General features: G+C 49.8%; 1 long non-coding RNA gene across 1 annotated transcript; it reads right to left on the bottom strand.

Moving 5' to 3' along the window:
- Positions 1 to 1,455: 1,455 nt before the first annotated feature.
- LOC123381291 lies at positions 1,456 to 3,491 on the bottom strand. The gene is made up of 2 exons (XR_006588129.1): positions 2,169 to 3,491; positions 1,456 to 1,530 (listed from the first exon to the last, which is right to left on the bottom strand). It is a non-coding gene; the product is annotated as an uncharacterized LOC123381291 (long non-coding RNA).
- Between the last annotated feature and the right edge of the window lie 8,283 nt (positions 3,492 to 11,774).

Here is an 11,774-nt window from a genome sequence, read left to right as displayed (position 1 = left end):
CTTGAGATCTACTCTCTTAGTGGATTTCAAGTGTTATTATTAACTATAGTCATCATGTTGTAGATTAGATCTCCAGAAGTTATTCATCTTGTAACTCAAAGTTTGTGTTCTGACCAGTATCTCTGCTTCCCCTCCCAGCCCCTCACCCCAGGCCCTGCCGAACAATCATCATTCTACTCTCTGTTGCTTTGGGTTTGACTCTTTTTTATTTTTTAAAGATTCTAGATATAAATGAGTTCACGCAGTCTTTGTTTTTCTGGGTCTGGCCTGTTTTACTTAGCATAATGTCTTCCAGGTTCCTTATTATCCTTATTGTTGTAAATGACAGGATTTCTTTCTTTTTATTTTACTTTTATTTATTGATTGATTTGTTTTTAACGTTTATTTTTTTCAACGTTTATTTATTTTTGGGACAGAGAGAGACAGAGCATGAACGGGGGAGGGGCAGAGAGAGAGGGAGACACAGAATCGGAAACAGGCTCCAGGCTCTGAGCCATCAGCCCAGAGCCTGACGCGGGGCTCGAACTCACGGACCGCGAGATCGTGACCTGGCTGAAGTCGGACGCTTAACCGACTGCGCCACCCAGGCGCCCCTTAACGTTTATTTTTGAGAGACAGAGCACAAGTGAGGGAGGGTCAGAAAGAGAGGGAGACACAGAATCTGAAGCAGGTTCCAGGCTCTGAGCTGTCAGCACAGAGCCCGATGCGGGGCTTGAACTCACGAGCTGTGAGATCAGGACCTGAGCTGAAGTCAGACGCTTTTAACTGACTGAGCCACCTAGGCGCCTCTCCTTTTTAAAGGCTGAATAATATACCACTGTATAGTGTGTGTGTAATACGCTAAACATATATGGAATATATATACCACATTTTCTTTATCCATTCATCCATTGATTCACACTTTGGCTGTTTCCATGTCTTGGCTACTGTGAATAATGTTTTTGGGTGTTTTCTCGCTGCAATGGCAGAGCTGAGTAGTTGCAACTGAGACCATATGGCCCACATAACCCAAGACACTGAATATCTGACCCTTTATGCAAAAGTCTGCCGACCCCTGCTGCAGAGCATTGATCGTGGTTTGCAATGATACATCGGTCATTAAGATGATGTGATTGTCTGTTACCTCTTCTAGACTGTGGGCTCAGAACTTGGCAGATGTTCAATAAATAGTGTTGAATGAAAAGAAAAACAAATGGAAAACAAGAAGGGCTCAAAAAAGAAAGAAAGGGAGGAAGAAAAAAGGAATAATGGCCGGGCATTATTATGATCCTCTGTGATGTTAAGAATTCTGATCTTTGAGTTAAGTAGTCATGTTCTGTTTTCACGAATTCTCACTCAGCATTTCAGGCTCCTTTTCTGAACTTCACACAAAACTGACAATAGGAGAGGCTGAGGCCAGAGACTGGATTGAACACCAACAGCTGGGTCCTGGATCACCCATGGGACAGCTGTTACCCATCTTGGTTGGGCCTATTTTCAGGAACCAACTTGCCCATCACATAGATTTTTCTCACTGTGTCTTTATTCCATCTGGAAAAGTGTAAAAAAAAAAAAATTTCAGACTGGGCTGTGTGGTATGCTAGGTAAATGTTGTTCTCGTCTTCCTGAAAGAGTAGCTCTCGGTCTGTAGCACTTCCAACCCACCACCGGCAACAGAAGATGGTTAACACTGAGGGGTGGTTTTACAACATACCCACAAACTCTCGGACACTCCTCCCATCGAGAGAGGTCTAGGTTCTCTTCCCTTGCAACTGGGTGGCCTCGTGACTGCTCTGATCCCTAGACTGCGGTGGAAGGGACTCCATATGACTTCCAAGGCAAGGTCACAAAAGGCCATGAAGAATCTACCTTGTTCACTGGAACGCTCATGCTCGGAGCCTGGAGCCACCGTGGAAGAAATCTGAGCCCCCCCATCAACCCTGGGGAAACCCCAGGTGATCCTCCCATTGACAACCCCTCCGAGCCCAGCCTTCCAGGGTGCTGGACCTATGAGCAAAGCCATCTCGGACTCTCTGAGCCAGCCTGCCAGCCAGCTGATCCAAACGATCCCTGCGGACACCATAGAGAACAGAAGAATCACCAGACCACACCTGCCTGAATTGCTGACCGCAGCGTCATGAGATACAATCAAACGGCTCTTACTTTACGTCCTCACGTTTTGGACTTACTTGTTACGCAGCAGCCACAGCAGCCACAGCTCACTGGAAGGCACTACGACTGAGCCAGGGAAAAAAGGTGTCTCATTAAGGTTGGTAGTACGTTTTTGGAAAGTCACTGAAATTGCCTCTTTGGCTCCCCTGTGCGGTCCTGGGTTGGCAGGGCAAACATTTTTATGCCCATTTTTTCCAGATCAGGACATCAACCCAGGTTAGTTAAAGCACGTCGGCAAATGTGTGGAGGACCTAAATCGTGCATTGTTTTGTCACTGTAGGAACTACAAAGGTACTTTGTTTGATAGTTGGTGGGGAGACACTGAATGTGTGGAGGGTGGGGCGATATGAATCTTTTAAAATAGGTCTCTCTTTCCGGGCCAGGAAACCTGTGACTTGCTAACATTTAAGTAGAACACTGAGGGTGTTTGAAAGGAAGTTTCCAAAGACTGGACAGGACTGTATTCCCGGCAGTGGCTGCCAGGGAACACTCAATGTGGAGAAGGATGAGTTTGACAAATATACGGAACAACATCAAGGAGCCAAGCTTCTGTTCCAGAAAATGGCAGCTGTTGTCAGTACGAGGTCCAGGTTCCACCCTGACCTTCCCCACCTCTGCCTCTTTCCCTCCCTCCAAAAAGACTCTTTTCCTATGTTGTAGTTTTTAACAAGGAAATGTTTGGCATGAGAAGAATTATGCCTTTTCTACTGTACATTTGTCTTCCGAGGGGTAGGAGCCGGGACTTAACGCACAGACATCCCCTCGTTGAGATGATCTGTGTGGGTGGGTGACAGGGGGCAGGAAGGGCCATGGTTGGTGGTCTATGGGGTCAAGGTCTACGGGGTCTGTGGTGGATGACAGGGCTCCATGAGGGCCAGAGTCTGGTGGTCTATGGGATCAAACGGGATGTGTTTGGAGGTTTATGGAGGGTGGTCTATGGCCTCAGGGTGGAGTACGTGAAGCAAATGTAATAACCCACCGCAGGGCGGCCATATTTCCTGTTCCTCCCCGCAAACACAGAGCCCTTGATGTCATTGGCTCTGGACCCCTGGCCCACCAAAGGACAAACGGAGATACAGTCCCTGGTACCCCGGATGTTTCCGTAAGAATTTATGTGCCCTAAGTGTGTAGACTGTGATGAAGGAATGTTAGCATAGGTGTAGACACAGCCGAAGCATCTGATGGAGGCTACTGAAAGGTGCAGGCATTGTAAATTCCAAATAGAAGGATGATTTTGCAACGGTAGTTTGGGGCAAGGAAAAAAAAAAAAAAACAAGAAAAGAAAGCAAAGAGTTGGAGCTAAACGCACAGGGAGTTGGCAGGAATGAAGGCGTAAAAATTCAACCAGAAAAGGCCACTGGAGTTTTCCAGCCAGAGCGTGATTCTGAACTGAAATGAATGAACCAGAACTAAAAGTCTCCATTTCCTCCCCGCGTTGTAGGAAAATTGAAAAGCTCAGTCCTCTCTGAATTCCAGTGGAAATAATTGCTCCCTGAGAAAACGGCAAAACAAAGATCTGGACCGTATCACACCCGGGTATCTCTCTTCCGTGTCCTCCTGTCTGTTCATCACGGCCGGTTCCGGCCCAAGCATCACCCCTACCCCTGTTGTCATCACCCTCCTTCTTCACTGTCACGGGGAAATTTTGTTTTCAGTCCTGTGAGAGTGGCTTTGGCATCTGGCTGAGAAAAATGGCTTCTTTAGCTCCATTTCGGCCTTCCCCAGGACAGCCCATCAAGAGGTGCCACAGGCAGCACAGTCCTGCCCCCTTCAGGTACGACAACGTGGGCTAGAACCCAGACCCACGGGCCATGAGATTCGGGGTCCCCTCCTCTGACTGTGGTGCAGGTACCTAAGGTAACAGAGAGGAGTGAGCTTCCTGCTCCCGGGAAGGACAGAATTTTACAAACCCCGGGCGGCCGTGCTAGGTTAGGGCAGGAGCCGAGCAGGGCAGGCATCACCCCGGCCCCCATTCCCTCCTTCTGAGAACGGGAGGCCGGGTCAGACCAAAAGCTGCAGACGGTCCCTCCCAGCCAGCCGAGAAATCTGGGGGTGAGTGGTCAGAGGCACCCAGAGAAGCAGATCCCTGAAAACAGAACAGGACCGAAGAGACACAGTCCTTCTCCGGGATCGTTGACGAAGCCCTGGAAAACTCCATGTGTCTGCTGCCTTTGAAGCCGGCTGGGACAGAAGCAGCAAGTGGCAGGAAACCGCCGTGCCCCACGTGCCTGGGTCTGAAAAGCTCTCTGTTTGGGAGAGCAGGGGGAAGGGAGGGCTGCTTCTGCCCAGGGAGCTAAAAATAGGGCTCCCAGAGGGGTATTTTGGGGATGGCGTGGGGGCGGGGATTGACATGTGTACTTTAGGGCCGTGGTTTCCCGACTCGTGTTTTACGAGGGCCCTCGGGTGGAGGACGGCGGCGTCTGGGGGGCCCGCGCTTTAGAGAGCCCGCCTGTCTGGGCCACAGAGCCGTGTCCCCTTGGCGAGCCTCGGCGCTTACAGTGCCCCCCAGGTGAGACGAGGGAGCCCAAGGGCAACATTTAAGGACAGGCCACTTGGACCACAAGGTGCAGGCGCGAGCCCCAGGCTGAGCACCCCTCCTGCCTCGCCCTCCTCCCCGCCCTGGCGCCGGACGGCTCGTGGCACCGGGGACCCCAGAATCCCCTGCCGAAAGGGACGAGCCGAAAGAGGCCACCTTGCGGCGGCGCGTGTCCCCGGACCCGAGAGGCGGCTTTAAGGTGACCGTGGGCGGTGCTGGGCGTGCGGGCTGGGCGGTCGTGCGCAAGGCTCCTGGCGGGGCAGGAGGTAGGAGGTCCACTTGGCAGCCGTACGGGGACACGCCGTGTGCTCGCAGGCGACCGACCGCGTGTAGCCACGAGGTTCTCCATCTCTCTTCATGGGGACTACGGTCACCCACCAGACCATTCTGGAGGCAGCCTCTGAAAGCCCGCCTCATCCTCTTCCTCATTCAGGGACCGGGCTGCGGGGGGAGGAAGCGACTGTCCAGCCCAGGGGCCCCCGTCCCCTCCCCAACGCTCAAGGCCCCTTACGCGGCACCATGTGGGCCGAGCAGCCGCTCAGTAGTAGCTGTCAGTCCTACTGTGACACTACGGGCTAATTCCCGAGACAGACCCGCTTCTGTCTCTCTTGGTTGGAAGTGGCACAAACGCCAACTGGGTGAAGCACTAAAAATAACTTATTGTCCCGTTTGACCACAGTTGCCGAATTCAGGCATGGGTGGATGCAGGGGTTGACACCGTGTCATCGAGCGGCAGTTTCCAGCCCTTTCTTTCTGATTCTCGGCCCCAACCTCTCCGCGTGGACTCCCTTTCCTGGGCTCTTCGTGGCGAACCCGGCAGGGCTGGCAAGATGGCGGCGCCCACGCTTTGGAGAAAAGCCCGCAAGCTCCTGGATCCCAGCATGCCCGTCAACATTCCGGGGCTTCTCATTGGCTCCTGCCGAGTCACATGATGACCCCGAACCAATCGCTGTGGCCCTGAGGCCCCGGGTCCATGCTGTGCTCCTGGAGTTGGGTCAGAGCTGGTTGTCTGAGAGTTAGTCCCGGGTGATTGTCCAGACGGAGGCTGACCCACGTCTCTGAAAGAGGGAGGGAATGCTGAGACTTGGCAACTATGTAAAAAAAAACAAAAACAAAAACAAATTCTGGGTTGCAAGACCAACACGTGTCAGCTTGGGCAGCTAATCCTATTATGGTAAAATAAAGGATGTTAAAGACTCAAATTTGCCGGAACCTGGGGGTGCATCTGCAGGAGTGGTGACCCTGATTTTCTAGGGATGCAGGTTGCTCCCGTGTCTCCACATTCTTTGAAATTTGTAAAACCTTTTCACATCCAGGGTGTGACTCAAGGGCAAAAAAAAAAAAAAAAAAAAAAAAAAAAGTTGGTCATTTAATTAAATCAATTGCTTAATACTCTAAAGTTTTGTGATGATGTAAAGTGCAAGTTTTATATACAGGGCACAAGAGGTTTTAATAGATTCCACTTGTGTTCCAAATTAAAACAACGTTAAATGCCTTAGTAACCCTAGCAGAGAAGAAAAGAAAAGAAAAGGGGGAAAAAGCCCCCTCTTATTTCCAAATCACTACCAGTGGAATTTTAAAAATTATTTACACACTTAGCCATGAGCCCCTTTATACATGACAGGTTTGGCAGGAAGGCCTGAAGCAATAATTTAAAACAGAGGTTGGGAGTATGTGTAAGGAACTCCCCCCCACCTCTTTTCCAAAATAAATGTACCATCAGATCCACAAAAGCGGTGAATTTTCCTAAGAAAAGGCTGTAGCGTTGGGAGCTGGGGGCCTGTAGATGCTGCATGAGGTCAGCTGACAGCACTGTGTGGTTACTTTCTGTGCATTCTAGAATAAAGTGAGCAATGCAGCCCTTGAAATACAGTGGAAAGAAAGACCAGTTCCCCGACACGGATCATTACGTTTCGATCTAGGCCGAACTTATATGCTTAAATGGAATTATGGCTACATGGCAGTGTTTTTTGGTTTTCTCTTTCTTTCTTTCTTTCTTTCTTTCTTTCTTTCTTTCTTTCTTTCTTTCTTTCTTTTTTTCTTTCTTTCTTTCTTTCTTTCTTTCTTTCTTTCTTTCTTTCTTTCTTTCTTTCTCCCTTTCTCCCTTCCTTCCTTCCTTCCTTCCTTCCTTCCTTTTTAATTCACTAGTCTACTGAACTCTGGTGTGGAGTTTTGTGCTAAAATACCAGGAAGACTCTACTCTCTGCCTGTTGATGTGGACATTCCAGAGGTGACAAAAGGAGGTGTCATTAGGGTGAGGGATAAATCACCAGGTCCCTCCCAGCAAGGGAAGGGGCCATTGGTGAACGGTTGCCTGTTTTGGGGTTATACGGACATGTATTTGGCAAGGCCGGTGGAAAGAATCTTGAAGCCCCTTCAATGTCGCTGCACTGCCTGTCAGAGCGAGTGCTGTAGATCATGCTGCCGGGACCCCCAACCGAATTTCTCGAGTGGCCATTATCTCCACTCGGCTTCCAGCCACCACCGCCTGAAGCCTCTTCCTCTGAAGCTTGGAGGCCACATTGCCCTCCCAGCACCCCGGAAGTGCTAGGGATTACCACCCACCCTCGAAACCCTCAGTGGATGGCTCTGGGCGGTTGATGTACAGATCCCCGGTTCACTTGCCCCTGTGGGGGCCTGGTTCTTCTATCAAAAAATAAACTTCTAAATTTCAGACTAATTTTAGACTTACGGAAGGGTTGCAGAATTAGCATGCGGAGCTCCCGTATACCCTTCCCCCTGCTCCCCCTGATGTTGTAATCTGACACATCCCAAGTACGGTGATCAAAACCAGGAGACTGACATTGATGTGAAGCCGGGAACTAGACAACAAACCTTACTCGAATTTCACAGGAGTTTCCCCTAGTGTCTTTTTCCTGCTGCAGGGGCCCGTGTTACAGTTCGTTGTTGCGTCTCTGGTCCGCTCCCATCTGTGACAGTTTCTCAGCATTTCCGTGTCTGTCATCACCTTGACATTTTTAAAGAGCACTGGTCAGTGACTTCTGAGAATGGTCCTCAGTGTGGGTTTGTCTCATGTTTCCCCATCTTTAAATGAGCCTACGTGTACTATTGGCAGGAATGCCCCAGGGTGACGTCGGGCCTCTCTCTCTCGATGGCATCCTAGTAGCGGGTAATGCTGTTGCTAGGGCCTCCCTCCTAGTGATGTTAACCTTGATCTCTTGGTGAAGGTAATGCCTGCCAACTTTCTCCTTTGTAATGTTCCAGTTTTCCCTTTGCGGTTACCGCCCTTGGGGAAGACGCTTTAAAACCTTGCAAATATCCCCTTTCTCCGGGGGCGGGGGGGGGGGGGGTCTTGTCTGCCGCCATCATGCATGTGGTGTTCGCCTAACAGTGATTTTGTATTTCTTTCCCTTATTTGTTTGGAATTTACTAATACAGTTTATTTATTTATATTTCGCTACATATTTATCTTTATCACAGTTATTAATGGGGATGCCATTTTAAGGAAGAGCCGTCCCTTCCGGGTGGGATAAATCTGGGGCCCCACGCTTTGCTTCCCTGACTGCCAACTTACTGACGGGGTGGGCTCCACTGTGCACAGTCACAGCTGGAAGTGACAGATCGTCTCCTGGCTTCCTTCCCTTCCCTGCTTCCCTTCCCACTGTCTAATCCTGCATCCTGCACCTTCCAAATGACATTCCCATACGCAAATCCTGACCGAGGGTCTGCTTTTGGGGGAGCCCACCTCCCCACTTAATAGATGGGGCAGGTGTGAAGACGAGTGACCCTGGGGAGCTGCATGGTTAGATGAGCAGCTACCCAGTGAAATCAGTTGGGGTAAGATCATAAAATCTGCATGAAACTCTCACGAACCCCACTAATTCCCCAGTCGCCCATCCTTGACTCTGAACAATCTGGTTAACTCAACTTTTCCTTGCATTTTGCTTAAGTGAATGCATCCTAACAGATTATACTTTAAACTCTTTGAAAGACACCCAACAGGACGTTCCAAAGAAACAGGGTTATTTTTGCACAGCTAAATGGTCGCATAAATTCCGTTTCTTGTGGCCAGCCCTGGGTTCCCACACAAGCGGAGGCAAGGCTGTTTTCTAGAAGAATCGAGGGTGTCTCGCAGAGACGGATGAAGTTGCGATTAGCCAGAAATGCCACCTTCTGTTACATGTTGGGCAGTCAGGTGGCTGACAGAAGGAAGGCTTTGGCGCTAAATGGTGGCGATGAGGCCCTGGCGGCTGGAGGACCAGTGGGTTTGCCAGATTCTGGGATCGGGCCTCGTTTCTGGTGTTCGGAGACATGTGGCGTCTTTACTTTTGGTTTCTAAGAAACCTGGTGTGGAGGCGGTGAGTGTGCGGAGCGCTGTGGGTGGTTTGGTGCATCGACACAGGTGCCACTGATCGGAGAGCTGGTGACAACTTGGGTCAGGCTCCTCACTAGAAAGGGGCGCGGGGTGTGGATAGGAGGGCAGTTGAGCCAGACTTCCCATTTACTTTTTACCAGTTTTGAAATTGATACATCATTTTAATTAAAAATGTTTTTAATGTTTCATTTATTTGTGTGTGTGTGAGAGAGGAAGAGAGGGAAAACGAGTGGGGGAGGGGCAGAGAGAGAGAGGAAGACACAGAATCCGAAGCGGGCTCCAGGGTCCGAGCTGTCAGCACAGAGCCCGACGTAGGACTTGAACTCATGAACCGTGAGATTATGACCTGAGCTGAAGTTGGACTTCTAACCGACTGAGCCACCCAGGCACCCCCTAATTTAAAAAATTTTTAATCTTAGAGAGAGAGAGAGCGAGCACGCGCGTGTGTGCATAGTCAGGGGGAGGCACAGAGGGAGAGAGAGAGAATCTTAAGCAGGATCCGTGGTCAGTGTGGAGCCTGACATGGGGCTCGATCCCACGACTCTGGGATCATGAGCTGAGTCAAAATCAAGAGTCGGACGCTCAACGGACTGAGCCACCCAGGCGTCCCTACTCTTCATTTTAAACTACAAATATTATTGAGGGGAGAAAAGATATTTTTGTTCAATTTTACGTTCCCAGGAGAACAAATAGAAGGGAAAGGAAGATGACGGGAAATGCAAATTTAGTACAAATCCACGATCCATTATTCACAAACCTTTGAATTTTCCAAAATCAAGGGTGTTGAGGGAATCAGAATATTTTTGGAATTTTGAAAAGTGATGTATCATAGACACTGTGTGTTATGGAACACACGTCCCCTACCCCGCACGTCCCCCCCGCCGCCAGCAGGGTTTGGGGGAGAGCTCTGGGCTAACACATTATTTTCCGCAGAAAGTAGTAAGAACGTTTCCACGAAGCTGGATTAGCGAGGACCATGTCCCCTTGTGGCCAGTGGGTTCAGGTTTTGCTGCCCAAATGCATTAGGAGGAAACTTTTGGTGTTCAGACCTTTTTGGATTTCGTATTTGGGGATAAGGGGTCGGTGGGTCTGTGTCCCCTTTCCAGTCTGATGTCAGAAATGAGTCTCACCGCCAGAAGCCTGTGGTATTATTCCTTCTTTACCAGAAAAGTTTGTATCAACGTCTTTGATCAGACCAAGCAGAATCTGGTACAAATGTTGCTGCTCTGTTTTTTTGGAAACAGAATTTGTGCTTTGGGGAGAGACGCAAGAATGCGGATGACCGCACGAAGTCTCTGTGGTAGGGGTCGATGGTGAACAGAAGAGACATGTAATCGAAAGTCGTGAGTGGGTTTGCCCTGCCTCCTCCCCAGGGTCCAACCGGATTCCTGGGGGCTGGCTGCAACCCCTCGCCCCCTTGTCATCCCTCAAGATCTGCGGCATCCAAGGTCCCTGAAAATGGCCGTGTTTCCTTGGAGGGTGCCTCAGAAAAGGAGGGAGGCTGGGCAAGGAAAGAGACAGTTCACTGCAAGGAAAAATATACACCCACTAGGAGTTTATTTTCATTTAGCGCCACGGCCCTCTCCGGGGTGTGCGGGAAGGACTAGAAATGTGCTCTGCACCATTTAGAGAAGAACTGGGTTGAAACATATAAATAGGACTTTGAAAGCATAATGGAACACAGGCCCTTTTCTTGCAAAAAAGAAAAAAAAAAAAGGACATTTGAAATAAGAAGTCTTTCAGGCTCCTCCCTTCCTTCCCTGTGATTTATTGGTTTGTGATTAACCGTGACGTTGACCGGTCAGATCCGAAGCCCGTGCTGCCGGGGCGTCATCGGGGGCCAGACGGGCGATCTTTTCACGGAATCAGCAAGTCAGTGCTTTGTGTTCATTTCCTGGTTCTGTTGAGGCAGATTGCCACGAACTCAGTGGGGTTTCAAACAACACAAGTGTATTATTTTGCCGTTCTGGAGGTCCAGAGTCTGAAATGGGTCTCACAGGACTAAAGTCGAGGTGTCGGCAGGACCGCGTCCTTCTGGAAGATCTAGGGGAGAGTCCTTTTCTCCCCTAAGGATGAGGGGTTGTAGCCAGGCTTCTGCTTGCAGATGCTGCCTCCCCCTCCCCCCGCCTTGGCTCCTGGTCACTTTCTCCAGGTTCAAAGCCAACAGCGACCATTGGACTCTTTGTTGCCCTGCATCTCTTTGACCCTCTTCCTCCCTTTTCCTATTCTTAAGGACTTTTTGTGGTTGCATCGGGCTCCCCTGGATAATCTGGAATAATCTCCTTATTTTAAGGTCGGTTGATTGGCAACCTTAATTGTACGTGTAACCTTAAATCCCCCTTGCCATGTAACCTGACAAACTCACAGGTTCCAGGGAAGAGAACATGGATATTCTTTGCGGGGGGCTGGGGGCCGTTATTCTGTCTCCCCCAGAGCTGACCCCCAAGGTGGAGTGAGCTAGTCACAGAAGGGGAAATGATGGAAGATGTGGGCGGGGAAGAGACTACTGCGGATGTGATCAAAGGAATCACAATAACAGCTAAGTTTTATTATGTGCTTACCATAAACTTGGCCCGTTGTGCCCCATTTACATTTTCTTTCTTTTTTTCTTTAATTTTTACAAACGTTTTTATTTTATTTTGGGGAGAGACGGAATGCGAGTGGGGGAGGGGCAAAGAGAGAAGGGGACGCAAAATCGGAAGCAGGTTCCAGGCTCTGAGCGGTCAGCACAGAGCCCGACGCGGGGCTCGA

Source organism: Felis catus, chromosome D3 (assembly GCF_018350175.1).
Source record: "Felis catus isolate Fca126 chromosome D3, F.catus_Fca126_mat1.0, whole genome shotgun sequence".
Lineage (NCBI taxonomy): Eukaryota > Metazoa > Chordata > Mammalia > Carnivora > Felidae > Felis > Felis catus.
Note: the sequence above shows the minus strand (reverse complement) of the source record. Positions and strands in the feature narration are given on the sequence as shown.